The 22,425-nt window shown below is 41.5% G+C and overlaps 1 protein-coding gene across 21 annotated transcripts in view; it reads left to right on the forward strand.

Moving 5' to 3' along the window:
• Nucleotides 1-22,425, forward strand: part of BAZ2B (bromodomain adjacent to zinc finger domain 2B) — a 217,954-nt gene that overhangs the window by 54,502 nt on the left and 141,027 nt on the right. The window lies entirely within an intron of this gene.

Raw genomic sequence — 22,425 nt, forward strand, 5'->3', positions numbered from 1 at the left:
CCAGCGCTTTTGTAGTGCAAGGTTAGACCCTACTCTCCTCCACCCACTGGACAAAATTGTTCCTACAATGGGATGGTTAGAAGGTATGTGTTATGGAGGCCTCAAATCTATTCATATTGGAATCTATTCATATTGGGAGACATGTAAAGTGGTGTAAATATACACAAGAAATATAGCTGCATCTTGTTTTTACAACAAAGGTTTTATTGTCCAAACAAACAATATCACACAAAAATGAACTGATTGAATGAGAATAATAACTGATTTGAGCTTATATGAGGCGGGAAGAGTAACTTAATATATTCTGCTCTGTGAGAGGACCAATGACCATGAGAATTGTGAGGATAAAAGAGGCGTGGCTAAAGAATGGGGCAAAATGTTGTTTTTATTGTCCTACTTGTGTAAAGCCAACCCTTCATATCAGTTTTTGAAATGTAAAGCTTAAATATTGATTGTGTTGTACAAAAAGACAATATTTTCATTTCTATGAATATGCAAATAAAAGTATTGTACATTATATGAGGACCGCAGCAGAAGCAGCATTGATGGCATGAATACTTATCTCCCAATTGTTTCTCTTCTGTTTTGTGTGCAATAGTCCTGATTTTTGAAGGTAAAAAGGGGCAGAACTCCCAATTTGGGGTGTGATTATTTGCATTGAGGTGCATGTCTGCAGACCTAGTGAAGGTGCCCTGATTTTTTTTTCTCCTTTGGAATGTAGAGAAGAATGTGATTATTCACCTATTCCTTTGTGTCGCTATGTATGGTTAACTGATTCTAAAAGGCAGTCGCCCATCTATATTGGCAGCGCAGTGGCACAGTGGTTAGTCATGGGTTCAATTCCAACAAGAGCCCTATCTGCAGACACCCACAGTACAAAGACCGAGACACAAACACAAAGGGTGTAGAGGTGGGATTAGAGGCTGCACAACGTATGTATACAAAGAGGCCGTGCACTGTCTATATATGGCATCGTGCAACCCTTTGGGCAGAGGAATGGAGGTGGTCCTGCTGGCGCCACCAATGTGGTCACCCTAACTGACTGTGCCTTCAGCACCTAGTGGGTTTTATAGAACTAGCAGAGCCCCAGAAACAAAAACGTACATATAGCAGCCCTGGGAGGTAGTGCAGCTCTAATACTAACATTTTAAGAATATCACTAACCCTAACTTACAAACAGCGCTGTTGGATTATACAGCTTTAAATACCGGAGACCAATAACTTCATAATAATAATTTCAATAACAAGTTTATTCTGACTTTTCAAAAGTAAAGCAAAATGAATAGATATAACAATGAATTAACTGATATGTTGAGATATTGAAATATACTAAGTTAATTGCTAAATAACCATCATGAAAATTGGCTAATCAGTTAATTAATTGTATTCATTAAAAATGTTTGCTCATATATAAAAAAAAGAATAACATTTCCAGATGGTTTGTGTTCAGTATATCACAGTCGTCTTTTTTTTTAATGTTAACTTGTCTGTTGTAGCACAGTGTAAAGTCCTCCAGGCTTCCTCCTTCAGACACTGCAGGCGGTCCTGGGCAGCATATCATCATCATCAGTTATTTATATAGCGCCACTGATTCCGCAGCGCTGTACAGAGAACTCACTCACATCAGTCTCTGCCCCATTTGAGCTTACAGTCTAAATTCCCTAACACACACACACACAGAGACTAGGGTCAATTTTGATAGCAGCCAATTAACCTACAAGTATGTTTTTGGAGCATATAGTTCTCCACCCTGCCATGTACTTGGCACTGGAACGCCGGCCTCTTAAATCTTTAAGATGGGCGTCCACTTCCAGGTTCATGCCCCGTGTATCAACCCCCCCCCCCTCCCCCCCGCCACTAGCGGGTGTGTGCGCCACCTGCTGGAGGAAAAAAATAAGTAATTAAAGAAACATTTTTACTATACAGCTCCAATGAGGACCCGCTTCCCCCTCTTGGCGCCCCTGCGCCCCAACAGTAGTCCCTGTGTCTCCAGCACTATCTGTAACAGACATCAAACAGGAACTGTTCGTGCGTTCCACAGAAACGCACAAACAGTTTCTGTTTGTCTGTTGTGAGGAGGCGTGCCCTAACTAGGGCGCACAGACTGAGGAAGCAGTCGGGGTCTGAATGTAATGGCCAATACGCCCCCTGCTTGGGCCGGCCCATTTAGCCATCGGCCCTTCTGGCATTTGCCCATACTTGACAACTCTCCCGGAATGTCCGGGAGACTCCTGGATTCCGGGTGGGTCTTCCGGACTCCCGGGAGAGACTAAGGTCAATTTTTTTTTAATAGAACCAATTAAACTACTATAAATAAAACAAAAAATTTTACGAGCACGGCGCTACACAATAATATCTCAATGTATGGAACTTCAAATAGAAATGTTAATTGTAGAGAGTCCTTAAATATACACAATGTACAGGGGCGCACGCAGGATTGTCAGGGGGGGGTTTCGACCAAAAAAAAAACCACGAGAGAGAGCTGCTGCGCATGCGCCCCCGGACGCTTCTTTGACAGCACCGCGGCTGCTGTAGAGGACAGTGCCGATATGGTGGGCAATGAGTTAGCGCAGGGGGGGGGGGTTTCTGGAGACTCAGAAACCCCCTTGCGTGCGCCACTGATGTACAATATATATGTTCAAGGATTGTCAGTATTCTTCTTTATATGAAATGATGCTCCAAAATGAATCCAGAATGCATGAAAAGAAATAAATAAAATAATATTGCAGACTGTTGCAACTTGATATATTATAAAATGCTGGTGGTTATTTAACATGCATCACCTAATCTCTGTGTGATCCACCACCTTAATAAAACAACCCCCCTCAAGGGCATGCACTTACTAGAAGGTGAGTGTGCATCTGCTGAAAGGTATATCCTGTGATAATGAATCAGTGCCGCTGATGTATAGTAAGTCCGGTGAACAACAACACACCGGCTCCTGCAGTATACTTTTCTTATTCTCTCCTTGTACTCATTCAGATATTCAGAGTAAAACGATCTCCATTCTAGCATATAAAGAATAAAAACTACTAATAGTGTGTCACCTCTTTAAAACTTTTATTAACACACTAACATATAATACTAATAAAAAGATACAATAAAACGAACAATGAAAGACTTCCTACTAGTATGTTTTTGGAGTGTGGGAGGAAACCGGAGCACCCAGAGGAAACCCACGCAAGCATGGGGAGAAGATACAAACTCCACACAGGAAGTTTGGTTGGGTAGCGAACTCATGACCCCAGTGCTGTGAGGCAGAAGTGCTAACCACCGTGCTGCAGAATTTAGACTGTAAAACATTTACTCAGGCTGATACCAGAGTACAAATGCAGAACGCTGGGTTAGGTCTTTTCATCATGGCTCTTACGTCTTGACCGCACTTCTTTTCTCAACACTGCCGGACACCAGGAAACATAATGTGTATGTCGGTCTGTGTGCCTGTTGTATAGAGAAGGTATCGGCAGTGGAGTCACAGGGGGAAGTATGATAATGGCTGTATAAACATTGTGTTCTGGAGTCATTGTTTCTTATTGGTAATCTCCAATGGCATTATTATAGTGTTAATTAGGAACAATTCTATATATTATAAATAACAGCCCATGTATATAATTCAAGTATTTTAAATCTCCTCTGATTTTTGTGTCCTTTATAGAAAAGCAATGGGCCTGCAGCTTTGTACCTGCTAATATAATCAAAGGACACCGTGGTGACTTATAATATCCTTATAATTTACAGTATAGGGGGTATATTATGTCCTATATAGGGACGATGGGTGTGAGACTCACTAGGCCAATGGGATGTCCAATGAAACAATGATTGGCAGTGCTACATAATACACCGTTGTAGATACGATCCAAGCTAATGGACATGGCAAGCAGTTTGGTCACAGCACTGTGAACCCAAAAAATGTGTTTATTTTATTAACTTTATATAATAATAATAAATGCAACATACAGGTAATTACATATGCTCGTTCTTGTACTGGAAATTGTGAGCTGAAAGGTGCACTTGATATAGTAATCCAGCGGTGTCTAACCCGTGGCTCTAGAGCCATATACGGCTCTTTGAGCTTCAAAATCAGGCTCCTGGCTGGGAACATCAATGACTGACATATAGTGTTCCAGGCGTCAGCAGGGTCAGATTGGAAAATAATCAGCTGCTCGACTGACCGAGAGCAGTGGCTTAGTGGTTAGTACTTCTGCCTTACAGCACTGGGGTCATGAGTTCAATTCCTGACCATGGCCTTATCTGTGTGGAGTTTGTATATTCTCCCCGTGTTTGTGTGGGTTTCCTCCCACACTCCAAAAAACATATTGGTAGGTTTATTGGCTGCTAACATATTGACCCTAGTCTGTGTGTCTCTGACTGTGTCTGTGAGTGTGTGTTAGGGAATTTAGACTGTAAGCTCCAATGGGGCAGGGACTGATGTGAATGAGTTCTCTGTACAGCACTGCGGAATTAGTGGCGCTATATAAATAAATGGTAATAATAATAATGTCTTGTGACCTCCTCTGCACAATGCAGGAAGGTTACAGTGTCGCAGACAATTTAAATCAGGGAAGGAGGAGGAGGAGAGCAGGGGCGCACCCAGGGGGGGTTTCCTAGTCCCCAGAAACCTCTGTCCTACCTGGGACGCTGTATGATTACAGTGTCTGGCCCCTCTCCCGGGACCAGCCACTACTGCTTGTAGCTTGGGAGGATCGTCTCCCAGTCAGTCCCCTGCTGTGTGAGCACAGCTCTCTGCCGGCAGTTTGGCCCCGCCCCTTCCTCCCACATGGCCAGCATGGGTGTAATGCAGGAGGCAGCAGCAGAAGGTAAGAATGTGTGTGTGTGTGTGTGTGTGTGTGTGTGTATATGACAGCTTACATGCAGGGCCGTAACTAGGGCTGTGCGACAGGGGCGACCGCCCAGGGCGCAACGCTGAAGGGGGGCGCAATTTAGGAATATTTTAGGTTAATTTCGTTAAAATTGAGGGCTAGGGGGGCGGCATTTGTCTTTCTCGCCCAGGGCACTAGAATTCTAAGTTACGGCTCTGCTTACATGTATGTGTGTTTGATCCTGTGTGTGTTTGTGTATGTGTGAGTCTGTGTATATGGCAGTTTACATATCTGTGTTTGATCCTGTGTGTGTTTGTGTATGTGTGTCAGTCTGTGTTTGTCTGTGTATATGGCAGTTTACATGTCTGTGTGTTTGTTTGTGTATGTGTGTGTCTGTGCTTGTCTGTGTATGGGACAATTTACATGTTTGTGTGTTTGACCCGATGTGTGTTTCTAGCCACGCCCCTACATATGCTGGTCACGCCCACTGGTATCGTGGCGTGGAAACCCCCCTCTTCGAATCCTGCGTTTGCCCCTGGAGAGAGTGTAGTGTGCTCTTTCTCCTTCGTCTGCGCAGGCTCCAGCGGCTAAGGGCCGGAGGTGGGAGAGGTAAGTAAGGAGCATGTGAGTTCTGATGGCATGTGAATAGGCTAATGGATATGTAAAGAGATATGATGGCATTAGGGAAGATCTGATGGAATGTGTGGAGGTCTGTTGGCATGTATAGAAGTTTGATTGATTGGCATGTATGGAGCATATGGGGAGGTCTTATGGCATGTGTGGGGAATTTGGATAGATCTGATGGTATGTGGTGAGATCTGGTGGGCATGTGGGGGAAGTCTGATGGCATCTAATTGGCATCTGTTGGCAGGTGGGGAGGTCTGATGGGCATATAAGGGACATGTGGGGAGGTCTGATGAGCATTTGGAGAGGTCTGATGAGCATGTGACAATATTTGACGAGCATTTCTGGGTCATGTGGGTAGATGTGAGAGCATGTGGAGAGGCTGATTTTTATGAAAGGGGCATGTGGGAAGCTCTGATGGGCATGTAAAGGGGTCTGATGGATTGTGCATGCAATAGGAGTGTGAGCTACTGTCCATAGACTATAGGTAGCCCTTTGAACCCTCCTCCACTGGTCACAGTAGTGAGGGAAGACCTGTGCAGTGTAGAGCCGTTTGGATTTGATGATTATTCTGAACATTTTGGATATGTGTTGGATATTTTCTTTTTCGCTTAGCACGATATTGTAAATTATGTTATATTTTCAATGCATGTGTGTGCGCCATGTTTGCGCATGTTTACAATGGTTATATGTATATGCACAAATATATGAAAGGTTAAGTTGGCTCTTTGCAGTACCTATAGATATTTTCTGGCTCTTTGTCTCTGACTGATTGCCCATCCCTGTAGTAATGATTTTCTTTCTCACTACATTCTGTCCACTACCCCATATGGTGTCATTTGCATATTCCCCCAAACCAGCATGAAGGGTTTAATGTTAGTGTATTAATATAGCAATATCTAGATATATCAAGCGTTTAGGTTGGAACTGTACTGGGAGGATACACCTTTCACTAAGATCATTTAACAGTGTTGAAATCATAATGTAATCCTGGCTTGTGAATAATATTTTGTCAGTTGATGATATAGGAAAGGTATATCGGGGAATTAGCTGTTCACTATAATCTCCAGGCCTTTGTATATCCTTCAGTGTTTTTTGCTTTGTGCTGTTTGCTTTTCCTTTTTATGTGAATTTGTGCCAGCTCAGCGCTCACCTCATTGTGAGCGGAATAAGACAATCACAAGTCAGGCATGCACGTCTTCTAATGCAAAATAGATAAAGAGGAGTGTTCAGGGAGAAGAGTTACTTTATATGGGGAGCAGGGATGTACAGTAAATGCAAGGGTAGCCATTCGCAGTCGCTGCTGGCTACAGTCTGTGTCTTCTCTGCCAGTGTAATAACTTCTCATAAAAAGTTGGAAGTCGGTCTAACAATTTGGAAGTATGGTTCCACTGCTAAAATAATTTTACTATTAAACGGAATTTGAGATCATTAACTTGCCAATTGTGCACAAATCGCTTTGAATTTGAAGACATGAGTAGTTCTCCTGTTATGCCAGTTTTCATAAGCTGGCCCAGTGCCAGCTGTGGCCTGTGTTTTTACAGGCGGCTAAAAACACAGGCCACAGCTAACATTACAAGTGGGACAGGGGCGGATCTAGAAAAGTATCCTACCCGGGGCGATTTAGGAGGGGCCGATTTAGGCCCTGCCCCCATTTTGACTTCAAGGCTGCCGGCGGCTGCACAATATGTGCAGGTCCGCTCGGCAGTGACAATGTGCTGCCCCACTGCTCTGATTGTGTTTTAAACACAATCAGAGCAGCCGGGCAGCACACTGTCACTGCCGAGCGGACCTGCACATATTGTGCAGCCGCCGGCAGCAAGCCCCTGCTAGTGGGGGTGGATCCGCCACTGAAGTGGGATGACATTATAAAAAAGGGCAAGAGATAATGGAATGGTGAATGAATGGTATTATAAAGAGGTAGCACTGTACAATCATGTGACTGCAGTACCTCTTGTGGCCTGCACTGGTTAGATGAGACAGGGGTGCCAATAGCCAGGACAACAGAACAGACCCCTCAAGTCGGGAATGTCCTGCCTAAATCAGGTGTGTGTATGTATATATGTATGTGTATGTATACACTGTGTGCCTTAATTATGTCACCGGAGCATATCATCATCACCATTTATTTATATAGCGCCACTTATTCCGCATCGCTGTACAGAGAACTCACATCAGTCCCTGCCCCATTGGAGCTTACAGTCTAAATTCCCTAACACATACATACACAGACAGACAGAGAGACGCACACAATTTTGATAGCAGCCAATTAACCTACTAGTATGTTTTTGGAGTATGGGAGGAAACCGGAGCACCCAGAGGAAACCCACGCAAACACGGGGAGAACACACAAACTACACACAGATGAGGCCATGGTCGGGAATTGAACTCATGACCCCAGCGCTGTGAGGCAGAAGTGCTAACCATTAAGCTTGTGGGACATATAGATTAACTGTCCTACAAAATGGCTGCCTTCACAGTTTGGGTCACAATCATACTTGCCAACCTTATGTTGGCCGGGTCCAGGAGATCCTGGAGGGCAGGAGGGGTGTATGGGCGGAGGGGGCAGGGCTTCACGTAATTTTGGCCCCGCTTCCTGGTGACGTAATGCCTGTTCTGGATCTTTTTACAGTGTAAAAAGACCCCAAACAAGCATTACATCAGTGGGGGCAGGGCCAAAATTACGCAAAATTGCGAAGCCCTGCCCCCTCCGCCCATACATTCCAGCTCTAATTTTATTGAAGTGGGCAGATGGAACAGATGCGGGAGAATCGCCAGCTCTTCTTGGAGTCCGTGAGACCGACCCCAATTTTAGGAGTCTCCTGGACATTCCGGGAGAGTATGGTCACAATGGGCAACAGTCGTGCACCAATGGAACGGTAACTACAGTTGTCAAATTGATTTGCAGACTTTTACCAAATAACACTGTGTTGGCAAATTACCTTTGACTGAACTGATATACAGGAGAGCTCAGTTCTTCATTTCAATAAATTGGTAACATCGCTGAAGCATGATGCTCAGGCCTGTAAAATGGCTGACTGCACTCTTTGTAGGGGAAAGGTGCACTCTAAGGAGCCTTTTTTTCAAAGCATATATATCTGTGGCCTATTTAATAACCATTTCATCCCCCCAATATTTGGGATTCTGGCATTGGCACATGGCGTGGCCACATTGCGATGGCGGTTTGCTAGTGAAGGAAAAGTTGGTGGGACACTAAATCCCCCCTCCCCTCCCAAGATAAAATCTAGGTCCGCCCCTGTTTATAGTGAGGAATAATCATAACTCGTGTAATTATTACCCCATCAGAACACCAACCTCCTCTTCACTCCAATCATTTCCACATGGTGAGAGGACGATATGTGAAAGTAGTTTTCTGTCACCAGCATATTGAAGACACATGTACTCTGTTCTGAATCTCTTTCACAAAAGCTGACAAATGTATGCCCGGCTTAGAACAGGGGCCCATTTTTTTAGGGGGAGGCAAATAGCACATTACTCACCAATGACACTCAAGACCTCACAGGCAGCCGCGGGGTTAAAATAAGTTTTAATGGAAAGAACAAAAGAATATTCCTAGGCCTCTGGCTCCTTGAGACGTATACATTCTATATGTATGCTTTGTATGTTTGTTGAGAGAGGGTACAAGAGCTCTTCAGGATCTCACCAGTATTCGTGGAGGGTTTTATGCACATTTGCCTTTTAGCAATCTTTATGGCATTGTAATTTGATATTTTCTATGCAGTTCAAAACTCTCAAAACACTCTTATCCTGTACATCATTGATGGTTACGCCATGGCTGTCCCAGTGTTACTGAACCACAATTACCAGCTTACCCTATGCAGGTGGTGACCTACAGTCAGTGGTGGGACATGAGGAGATTCTCACATCCAGAGTTTCTGGAGATAATGTTTCTGATAATAATCTGTGTGTAAGGGCAGTGGTGGGCAGCAGACATCCCCCCGAGCCTTCACCTGCGGCCCCAGCACCTTCATGCTGTATTGTCAGATCTGTTTGTTATAGCTTATAATAATTGGATAAAATGCTTGATATGCTATTACAGATAGGTGGCTCTTTCTTTGATTACATGTATTGTTTTAACTTAATACTCAGATTCAGGGTATCCTCATACTTGCCAAACTTATGTTGGCCGGGTCCAGGAGTGCCTGGAGGGCACGAGGGGTGTATGGAAGGAGGGGGCGGGGCTTCACAAATTGCGTCATTTTTGCCCCGCCCCCAGTGCCGTAATGCCTGTTTTGGGTCTTTTTAAAGTGGTAAAAAGACCCCAAACAAGCATTACATCACTGGGGGCGGGTCAAAATGACGCAAATCTCGAAGGCCCTCCCTCTCCTCCCGTACATGCCGGCTCTAATTTAGTGAAGTGGGCAGATGCGGGAAAATCGACAGCTCTCCCGGGATTCCAGGTTACCTACCCGGAATTCGGGAGTCTCCCGGACATCCCGGGAGTGTTGGCATGTATGGGTAATATGCGGCCCTTTTGATAGTCCGAGGACCGCACTGTCAGAGGGCCGCACCATGCGGCCTCTGAAGAATTTCAGGTTGTCCATAACTGGTGTAGGGAATAAATACAACTCCAATGTGGTATCATTCTTGTCCTAGGTTTTTATACCAGAATCCCACCTCCCAAAATGTTCCAGGACAAATTAAAGATGTTCTAATCACCCCAATTTGTTGCCATGACACCTATCAGTAGGATACCACCTTTTTTAACTGCCAGTAAAAAGGGACTTGTCCCATGAAAAATTGGGACTGTTGGGAGTTGTGGCACCACTCCTTACCATTATGAGCGTTAGTTTTCACCTGCTATGTGAACAAGGCTCTCCCATCCCCTCTACAGAGTGTGCACAGTCACACTTACTCTGTTCCCACATTGAAGTTATATACGAGATATAAATAGAAGATAAACAATTCTGTGACATTTGGCAATGATGCTAGACCATTATTTTGGTAAACATTTTAAGCCTGAGCTTTGTTTCTACACTGCTGGTTACATACATGTGAGATCGCAATATTTGTTTCATGCTAATGATCTAAAATGTTTGTCCAAAGCACAGAAAGTATCTTAGACTTTGTACACATGGGCTTTGATTGTAAGCATAAAACCCCTGTTCTTAAAGTATATTAAACCTACCTATGTACTTTGTAGATTTCTAAACACTTGTCATATTCCAGCTCACTTTGTTTAGCTGTGAAAGAATGCTATTTAATTCCTGAATACAGTGACGTTCCACTTGTGCAATCTGTGATTCTGTGAAGTTCAGATCATCAGCAACATTTATTAATATAGCGTCAGAAATTCCGCAGCAGAATATTTGTCACTCACTTCAGTCCCTGTGCCTTGGAGCTAACAGTCTGCATTCCCTAACACACAGACTAGGGTTAATTGTGTCAGCAGCCAGTTAACCTACTAATATGTTTTTGGAGTGTGGAAACCCACGCAAACACGGGTAGAACATACAAACTCCACACATATAAGGCCATGATCGGGAATCAAACTCATGACCCCAGTGCTGTGAGGTGGAATTAGATATGATTGGCTTAGTTCAACCTAGAGGGGAGTATACTTACCTGGAAGACTACTTACATAGATGTTTACATAGATGTTTACATACATGTTTACATACATGCTTTCTCTTCACCTCTTAAATGATAAAATGTAAAAATTTGGATAATAGAAATATGATGTATAGTTGGGTTGGGTACGCTTTACCTATGTCCACTACTCCGACATGGAGAAGGCCTACAAAGAAAATCCGAAATTATGAAAAACCGATTGGAAAAGAAACAGACTTACCTTCAACCCGACGCTGGAGATCTCCAATTGGAGCACAATGCTGACAGCAAGTGATTCCGATTGGAGAAGTGTTCGGCCCTGCAGGGTGACGTCATCGTGACGTCTGTCAATAGAAATTTAAAGCGGGTTAAGTGTTTAAACACTTAACCTTAGGGTTCCCCACATTGCCGCTTTAAATTTCTATTGACAGACGTCGCGATGACGTCACACTGCAGTGCCGAACACTTCTCCAATCGGAATCACTTGCTGTCAGCATGCTGCTCCCATCGGAGATCTCCAGCGTCTGGTTGGAGGTAAGTCTGTTTCTTTTCCAATTGTTTTTTTATCATTTCGGATTTTCTTTGTAGGCCTTCTCCATGTCGAAATAGTGGTAATCGTAAAAACGATAACCACCGGTATAGTTTATTTAATCCTCTTCCTTATCTTTGCATGGTACAGCCCTCCACTTTTAATTTTAGGGCCAAAGCACATAGACTATTTGTAGCAGCAGTTTAAATATCTAACTCCTATCTAGATTGATAACATTATGATTCCATAGTAATCTAAGCATTCAATGACTTTAACTATTATCACAAAGTAAAAAAGCTCATAAAAGCCTATGAGTGTTTTTTATTTATGAAATACCGGAACCTGGTGTAGAGGATGAGTTTTCATATACCTATGTGCAGTAATATCTATATAAATATATAAATATAAGCACTTGAAGGGAGCTCTGTTCTAGATCCAGCACTGATGCAGAATGGCGAATTGATAAGCCACATTCTCAAGAGTATTGGTTTGACCCACAAAATTGAGGTGACAGGTGTAACTTAATATAAGTAAGAAAATACATTACTTCTAAATGTTTTTGGCCTTGATGCAAATTATTCGTTGAAATTATGAAGCAATAAATTATTGTTTGGAAACGCTTATAAAAAGCCAGAGGTTTCCCTGTTTTTGGACATAACTGCGTCGTCAGCGGATCTGGAGGTAGAAATTGTGTGTCATAAAAAGCTTAATTTTTAATTTCTGACTTTGTTGCATTACATAAAACGGTTACAATGTAGTTCTCACAGTGCTCTTGTAAAAATACAGAGTCTGTAATTATTACAGCAGGGTATAGTAATTGTATATTTATTTAGTGTTGCAGAATTACATAATGTTGAACGAAGAACAGTGCAATCTTCAGACTAAATAATTACAGCTTTCAGCAAAATATTCTTAGCAAGGTCCTTTATAAAGCAGAAATTTCATTAGGAACAACTATTATTTGTTTAAACTTGGCGTGTGTTAATTGTGCGCGGTCGTTTTTAAAATGGATTAAATGGTTTCTTATGGGCTCATTCTCATCTAATTTTAAATGTTAGATAACATTAAACAAATTGTATGTTTTGAACTTTGTTTTAAAAGAGGTGCGTGTGAGACCACGATCTTCCTGCATCCGAATTCTGGAGCTTCACAGGCTATGAAGAACCATGCTCCTTATACTATATATGTTTCAGTCTGTGGATTCTTAATTATCTCCATCCTCTCCCTCACATCGTGTCACTGCCTGTCACGTGCATCCCTGACCTCACTAACACGGCACTCAGCTCCTGATATACTCTGTGCTGCTGGGGACCCTGCTCCTTCAACTATAAACTTTCAGTCTGTGGCTTCATGCGACTCAAGATACGCTTCCATTTTAATCTGGGCGTAAGTACGTTCTGGACAAACCGTATTTGCAGTATGCAGACAAATAGAACAGGCTACAGTATACGCACATTTTAGTGAATGTTGCCGATTCATCAATGCTTTACAGAGATGGAAGATATATATATATACAGCTGTGAATGGCAGAGGGAGGAGGGGGGGGGGGGTTTCTAGAACAGCCTCCCCTGATTTTCCCAGTATGGAGACCCAAGGGATCCAAATATTGGCTTAGCAGACAGTATTAACACAATTTTCTCATTAATAATACTTCTGTTGTTTAGTAGTCTCGGTAGGTAAACAGATCTAATTTCCCATCCCCACTGGTGCCACATTCCTCATGTCCACTGTTTGGTGTAAATCTTACGTGCAATTATCGCTCTCTTCCTATTGATTGCACAAATTATTATATTATCAATGATCGGTTTATTGCTCCGCTGCTGCTTGAATCCATTAATGGCTGATTGTATAATTTCAAGTACATGTCAATTATTAAACAAATATAACGATGATACACAACTAGCCATAAAGACAGTCACAAACCTAAAACGAGGACAGTTTGTTTGCTTGCTGTGATATATCTGCCTGAGCGCTGGTGTGTATGTTTTGTATTTATTAATGCCTATGCATATGTCGTTTTTTAGCACCAGAAGTCCAGCCCACAGTGTGTCTGTTTGAGGTGTCAGTTTAATATGCTAGTCACATTAGCTGAAAGAAAACATGTTCCAGCAACCAGAAATGTTACATCTACGATGCATTTTTAATTTCTAATCATCGCAAAAGATTTGGTTTACAGCAATCTAAAAAAAAAAACATTCCCAGCAAAATAATTCTAATATTAGTCTTAACCTTAGGAACACAAACCAGAAAGCAGGATCTTGGATATATTCAATGGGTAATTGTATCTGCTAAATCTTCTTTAGGTATCTGTGCTTCTATGATCGGAGAAGCTTCTGTTTTTTTATGAATAAGGAGTGTTTGTTTGTTTATTGCTTATTGATACAAAGTAGCAAACCCAGTAAAGAAAGAATTATTACCAAAATGGGTAAAATATGTATATAGGTAGAATACATTTTATTATATGGTGCTTTATGTTACTAGTATGTTTCAATTTTACATTATTATTACATATCAGATGTAGGCATTGTTTATATATTTTATATATTGTAGATCGACAATTTACATTATTTCTAAATGCAAAAAACGATAAAAAAAAAAATCATGTTTAGAAAAAGTATTTCCTGTCCTATCTATTTATAATCTATCTATAATTTTATGTAGCAAGGATAGCTATAAAATGGGGTAGTTTGTCTGCTTGCAGGATTTCGGTAATCAGTGTCAAAGCAAATGACTTTATTTTGTGTCCTGTCTGCACAAACATATACACATAAATTGCCATTTAATTAGTACAGCTAATTACTTGTGACTATCAGCCCAGCTCATAGATCTCCAATCAAGGGCGAGAGCCGCGGCTGGAATTTGTGGTGACATGAGTTAGACAGCTTTTGCTGGCAAATAAATCGTTTATCTGGCTTACTGTACAGATGGCGAATTGAGGGGCTTAGATGCAAATAGAATTGTCTTTTGTGTGTTATAATATTAATAAGATCAGTAAATCTCATCCACTGTTTGAAATGAATTACTCTACTTTCCCCATATACATTTACATAAATGGATGTATATTAAATGTATGCATGTTAATTTTTTGTTTAGAAATCAATTGAATATATGGTATATTAAAGCATCTCTTGGAGGGGGAAAAAAGTACTCTATAGTCAAAGAAATATGGATTTGTAATTATAAGAAATGTTACATTTATTTCAGCTATTTATTTGAATTGTAGGTATTTTATTAATTATGTAATGTTGATTCTGTCATTTGCCCTAAGCTAACAAACTAATTGAGATTTTCAGCCGTGTAAATAATCCATGAACATAATTACTACACATTTTTATTTAGTTTTCTGGTTCTGTTTTGGCGTTGCTAATGTCTTACAGTCCCAGAATGTCCCAAAATTCACATCCATGTGCGTATAGGTAATAGGTAAGCACTATTCTTTTAGATAAATAGCGCAATCTAGTCCGTTATTGTGTAGACTGCGGGCCAGTTGGAAATCTTGTAGATAGCACGTCCATCTCTAATTGTGTTGCTCTGCTTTTGTAATACAATGGCACGGGCACTGCATTGTTATCCAATGTATCTCCCGCAGTTTGTTTTTTTTTTTTTTGGGGGGGGGGGCAGAATTGCACAATATGTCCCCCCCCCCCCCCCCAAAAAAAAAAACGCTCCATACTTATGTAGGCAAAATACTACCTACCTGCAGATATACATATACATACAGACAGTGGTCGATGTGGAGATGTAGAAGTTGCGGTATGGAAAAATGTAAGTGAATGGAATTTATAGTTTTACAATGAAGGCAGTAGGAGAAGTTGGTGATATACCAGCCCACTTCCACCAGTGTTTGTATAAATCATACTTGCCAACTTTGGCAAGGCCTGCTTCGGGAGATCAGGGGGGGGAAGGGGGGGAGGTGGCCGTGTTGGGGGCGGGGCCAGTGGATTGCGTCATTTGGTCCCGTCCCCTAAACATCAGTCACCTGACACGAGATTCGCGTCCTAAGCCCTGCCCCTGACACTTTACTGCTTAGGTGGGTAGGAACCAGGAGGTTAGCTTGTTCTCCCGGGAGTCCGGGAGGACTCACAGAAATTCGGAAGTCTCCCGGAATAGGCAACTAAGGTATAAATATAATTTTGTGTGATATTACAGCAACTAGAATTTCTGCTCAAAAGTGCCTTGTTTTTCGTGTATGTTTGTGTGTATATATGTGCGTGTGTGTATGTCTCTCTCTCTCTCTCTCTCTCATCATCATCATCATCATCATTTATTTATATAGCGCCACTAATTCCGCAGCGCTGTACAGAGAACTCATTCACATCAGTCCTTGCCCCACTGGAGCTTACAGTCTAAATTCCCTAATATAGACACACATTCACACACAGACAAACAGGGAGAGACTAGTGTCAATTTTGATAGCCAATTAACCTACCTGTATGTTCTTGGAGTGTGGGAGGAAACCGGAGCACCCGGAGGAAACCCACGCAAACACAGGGAGAACATACAAACTCTCCATATATACGTGTGTGTGTATATATATATATATATATATATATATATAATGTACCTGCATAATAATTTGTCTATAGGAATAGATGATGATACTATTATTTCTCCTCCTGTGTATACTATATGATAGTACATAATTACACATAAGCACACACACTAGTTGGATAAAGGATAAGTGACTACATGATAACATCCCTCTGTAGATAGTGTTTGACACAGCAGAATAACGCCGGAGCCCACAGCTTGTATTTTAGAGGTGATGTCAAGGTGAAAGCAGACTAGCAGGATGGTTGGATATCATTGATATTCTGACTCGGAGGCTACAAATGGGTCCGTGGCAGATGGAGTCTGTGTCGAGGAAGAAAAATGGCAGCGTTGGAACATCATAGCTGTGTATGCTAGCAGCTCCGCTCACAGCCTGTGACCTTCCCCAGTTCTCCTGTGCTCTAATAAATTGTCCTTCCTTTCTATCATCCAAAAGTAGAGAAATGGCAGTATCATAATTCAGTACAAATTGAGTTGTTTCATTACAAAGCAGCATAAACATGTTTTACTGGCACCATGTTAAGACTGATCTTTTATAGTGCCCGGTATTTGTAGAAATACAAAACAGATCCATTTAATGGGTATTTTTTTTTTTTTTTTTTTCATCTGAGGACAAATATTAGTTGGTATAATTGAGATATATATATATATATATATATATATATATATATATATATATATATATATATATATATATATATATACTTAGCTGCACACTTAGCTGGATTAACAGTGTAAACACTATAAATATACCCCATGTCTTAATCCGTATTAAGTGTTAATTTAGGAGCAAATAACATCCGGTTTCAGAATTTCACTATTTCTATACAATGAGGCTCCTCTATTAAAGTAATTTAAAAAAAAAACACACAAAAATATCAAAAAACATTGCAAAAGATTTGTGTATTTGAAAGAAAATAACTCAGATTGTGACGACTAAAGTTTGCTATGTTTTAAGTGAATTCGTATTTTTTTACACATGCAAATATGATATTTGATAACCGTAAAAAGAAAACTTTCAGTAATTTCTCTGCGAATAAGCATGTTGTATATGTCGCGTGTTATCATTTCCGTTTTATGTGATCCTTTGTACAAATTTGTGATCTGTAAGTTAAATGTTTCTTATGGATGATGCTCCAAATGTCCAGTGTCTTAGCACTTCATTTAGCAAAGTGCATGGACATATTGTGTGGACATGGATATCATGCGTGTGGACATATGGACTTTGCAAGGCCGAACATATGGATGTGCGACTTTGCCGCAGCATCAAATCTGTTGTGACACATGACCCGTATTTCCATTCATTGAGGTACATTTAAGAAAATCAATGCATAGACAGTTATACAAACAGTTGCTGTGACCCATAGTAACCAATGACAATGTGACTGTTATTTCTCTAGAACAGTTTAGGAAATGAAAGCAAATATCTGATTGGCTACTATGATTTGCAGTATCTTTTTTTTTTTTTTTTAAGATGCATTTTACCCGTATATCTCTTACCACAATGCATTGGTGACTTTGTATGAAGAAGAAAAATATCAACTTTAAAATTCAGTGTACAAATAAGCTATCAAGTATTTGTGTGCTACATGAAAAAACAGTCAGTATTTAACTTATGTGCAAAACAGAAAACTAATTTGCACCCCTTGCAATGTAACATGGTTTTGTCCAGGAGACTGAAATAAGAAGTTTCTCAAGTTAAGATCCTTAATGAATCAGGCCCGTTATTCTTTAGTTTCGGTGTAACAAATCTTTATTGACTTCAGTGGACGGTCACTGGTAGTTGGAAAGAAAGCCATTTGCATACTTCCCAAATGGTTCGGTTTACGTGGTACAGTCCCAATTTGAGGGCTCTGTTCAGCCCTCCTGATTGGGACAGCTTTGTCCAGTGGGCGTGAAATTTGGGAGGTATCGTCTGTTCACTGCTGCTGTGGATGGCTGATGCGCACGACTACGGAGGTGTTTGGCGCGGAGGGGTGGAGGAGGAGAGTACAGGGCAGCCTACCACATCAAAAGCACTAGGCACACCCCATGGGTTGTGGCCAGCCCCTTATCATCATGACAAATGTTGGGAGGTATGCATTTGGGGGAAAAAAGTTGGGCTGCAACTAATTCCATATTCTTGTTCTTGCATGTATTCTTAATATACTGTATATCTTATTCAGCATGACTTAGCAGCCTCTACAAAGTAGAACTTTTTGCCTTTGAATTTAACTGGCAGCCTTGAAACATGGGTGACATTGATTCTTTTATATAAAGCTGTCATTACAATTTATATGATCGCTCTGTATACCTCTCGGTAAAAGTCTGCTACTTTCATAAAGAAACATCCATTTTATATTCCATTTTCTCAGTTGGCTTTAAGATAATTTTTATCTCTGGGAGTCACGGCGTCCATTACTTTTCCTTACATTTCATTTGGCACTGTAGGAGTTATGCTGTTGAAATAAATCCATGTGGCATAATCTAATCCTGTAGAAAGGGTTAAAGGATCCATCTGTTAAATATTCCCCTGTACATAACCTAGATCTGTTTTGTCAGCGTCTTGACCCTCCCCCATTTCTGTGTTCTCAGCATCCATTGATTTCCTCCTCCTCCTTTACTTACTATTTAACTGCAATATGCATGACTATAATTGGCAATTTTTTTCCCTGTAAATGTGTAAAGCCCCCCACTCACGCTGTATACAGAATGTCTTGCTTGGAGCAAGAGAGTTGAATACAGGCAGAAATATTGAAAGGTTGAGGGGGAGAAAAAAAAAACCTGAGTGAGCGGAGAAATGATGCAAAAAGGAAATGACACTGAGGTCTTGGTTTAATACATATGTATTCCAGGTTGATGGTTGATTTCATTAGCAAATCTCATTGTTATGCAATGTCTGTTCTTCTGCAGCAAAATGAATATTGTATTCACAAAGGCTGAGTGTGTGTGTGCTTCCTCATTTATGAGAGGAGATAGACTTAGGTGTCCTTTCATTCACCACTTCTGTTCATCTATTTATTTTAGGAAACAAACTGGCAAAAAAATATAAATAAATAATGAAGCTGACTCTATTGCATGCACACCTGCTAACGGCCCCAAATTACTGGCTTGTTCAGCGAGTGTTCTAAGACTTTAATTAATTTTGCTCCTCTCCTTCCTCCAAGCTATCGTTATAATTTCCGGGTTGTAAAAGGAGGCGGTAAAAGGTCTCCATTCCTACGTCATCCCCCTCACAGCAGTGCTGCCCTTATGGTAGTCATCGTCACGTTGGAAGTGACACGAGGGTACACCCACTGCCGTTCAGTCATTGGTGGTCAAATGTCATATCCAGTAACATAGACCACCGCTGTTTACATTACTGCTACTACTGGGCATCTTACTGCTCATTTACTGAGGGGCATATTTGAGGCATAACTTCCGATAATAAACCATACCTCCCCAACATTTAGAATCACGAAATTGGGGCAAAGTTAGCCCCAACGCCTTTCCACGAATGATCACAATTTGCTAAACCTCCACTCATTTTAAACCCAGTTGGGAGCTATAAACATCTTATGGTATATCAAGTTTTTCGGGAAATATTTTTATTCCTGAGACTCTCAATGGTAGCGCTCCTGGCCCTGGCATCAGGCCAGAGGATAGTTGCCACTGGTGTTCTGTGGGCTAGTTAAACCATGTAGATTTGTGGCTCAGCTGTCTAGGCGGTCAAATGTGGCATTTTTTTTTATAGTCTTCCCTGTTCATTTGCATAACCACACCCACATAATTTACCTTGTGCGCTGCATGTTGCAGCACGCCCCATGTCCAACCATTGATTTAACTTCCTACCAGAGAGGTGTTCCTGGATTATTATTTTTTCTTTTATGTTATGCAGTGTAGAATAAGGTAAGAAGAAGGTGTGCTGGAGAGGGGGCATGTGTGACTAAAGGTGCTGGAGAGGGGACATGTGTGACTAAAGGTGCTGGAGAGGGGGCATGTGTGACTAAAGGTGCTGGAGAGGGGGCATGTGTGACTAAAGGTGCTGGAGAGGGGGCATGTGTGACTAAAGGTGCTGGAGAGGGGGCATGTGTGACTAAAGGTGCTGGAGAGGGGGCATGTGTGACTAAAGGTGCTGGAGAGGGGGCATGTGTGACTAAAGGTGATGGAGAGGGGGCATGTGTGACTAAATGTGCTGGAGAGGGGACATGTGTGACTAAAGGTGCTGGAGAGGGGGCATGTGTCACTAAAGGTGCTGGGAAGGGGGCATGTGTCACTAAAGGTGCTGGGAAGGGGGCATGTGTAACTATAGCTGCTGGGCAGAGAGGGGGCATGTGTGACTATAGCTGCTGGGCAGAGAGGGGGCATGTGTGACTATAGCTGCTGGGCAGAGAGGGGGCATGTGTGACTATAGCTGTTGGGCAGAGAGGGGGCATGTGTGACTATAGCTGCTGGGCAGAGAGGGGGCATGTGTGACTATAGCTGCTGGGCAGAGAGGGGGCATGTGTGACTATAGCTGCTGGGCAGAGAGGGGGCATGTGTGACTATAGCTGCTGGGCAGAGAGGGGGCATGTGTGACTATAGCTGCTGGGCAGAGAGGGGGCATGTGTGACTAATGCATTTTTCTGTAAGAGGGTGGCCTAGTGCTTTTCACCTGCTAGACACGCCCCCAATGCACTGCCACACCCACAATTGTACGACCACTCACAGTTTTGCGCCGCCACGCTTTTTACCATGCTCAACTATAAGGGGGGCCCCGTGAAGTTGCTGTACCGGGGGCACTGAATTTCTCTAGGGCCATATCACTGTACAGCATAGTAGAATACTTGTTTGGCTTTACCATGCTGTAACATTTAATCAAAGCATCTCTCAAACATTAAGATCCCTTGTTTTACTTAGCATAATAAGGTCTACAGATCATGTTTTACAAATGATTTAAGGGGGTTTCTACCTCCAGATAACTTACTGGCTTGCACATGCCCTCCTGCCACTCTTATTAAAGACATTGCTTTGTATTTTTGTTTTCCGACTGTGCTTTCCATCCCTTTAATTCTCAAGTATAATGTCTTATCTAACAAAGTTGCTCCTGTCAGCCACTCACAGGATGGACACCTCCCGCCATGGTCATTATCAAATAACATTTTGGGACAGTGAACGCTTTTTTTTGCTGCAACACGAAAAACTCAACGAGAAAATAAAAGTTTAAAAAAAATAAAAAATCAAAGGACTGCAACACCTCTTCATTAATCATTTGTCATTTTATTTGCAACCTCTATGTATATCCCTGTGGAATATGCTGAATTAATGATTGCTGGTAATGTCTTTAATTCGCCATACCACTATGTTTCTGCACCTCCTTGAAATATATATTTTTTTGCATATGCAAATTGCCATAATGCTTTGAGGTTGGGGGAAGAAAGCTCTTCTTTCCGTTTGGTATTGACCTTTAGGAAATTGATTGTAGGTGATATGTCTCCCAAATGGATTCTCATTTGTGCTTTGCACGTTTTCGATGTCACAGATCACATTACTGCCAGCTAAACAGAGCTTTTTTGCATTCTATTTATACATTTGTCCATCCATATCCATTACCTCATCAGAGCAGTAAGTGTGGAGATAAATGAGCACAATTCTCTGAATGCAGGCATTCCTTCTCCTGTATTGCTTAGCACATGTGAGTAATATTTATAAGCCATCATTTTGTCATCCTGGCATCTTTGTTATTGCTGTTTAATCTAATCCACCACCTCTGCAGCTGTGCTTGCAGTTCCCCTTTACATAGAGCTGCATTATGTGTATAATAGGTTTGTTGCTCACACACAGTGGAAGCAGCCATTTTGTGGGCGGGGCCTATTCCTAGTAATGCAGCCTATCCATTCAATAGGAACTGGTGCTCAGCCCACAAAATGGCTGCCTCCATTGTGTGAAGATGATGGATACACTTTTCGAGAGCTATATGACTCTACCCAATAAACTCACACAGATTGCTTGTCCTATTTACAGGCAATAGACACATATTTGCCTTCCATTTTTAATTTTCTAAAATAGGTAATTATACAAGTGCTAGTTCATATGCAAGTCTCCATGGCAGTGCTGAGGTTAAAAGTTCTTAAATTTGTTGTGATATTGTAAAGTTGCCTGTCCATGCAGTAATGGGGAATCCTAGACAGCTGTGGTTCCTGACTTATATATTGCTAGAACACCTGATATTTATTTCATATACGTATTATAGTATTTTCATTTTTGTGTGACAAAAAAGTGTCTGCATCCTGAAAGGAAATAAAAGTAAAAATGGTTTTATTCCTTTTCATATTTTCAGTTAAATGGGAATCTCCACATATGTGAAGTTTTAGGGGTTAAATAGACACAGGA

Source organism: Mixophyes fleayi, chromosome 7, assembly GCF_038048845.1.
Source record: "Mixophyes fleayi isolate aMixFle1 chromosome 7, aMixFle1.hap1, whole genome shotgun sequence".
In the NCBI taxonomy this organism is placed as follows: domain Eukaryota; kingdom Metazoa; phylum Chordata; class Amphibia; order Anura; family Limnodynastidae; genus Mixophyes; species Mixophyes fleayi.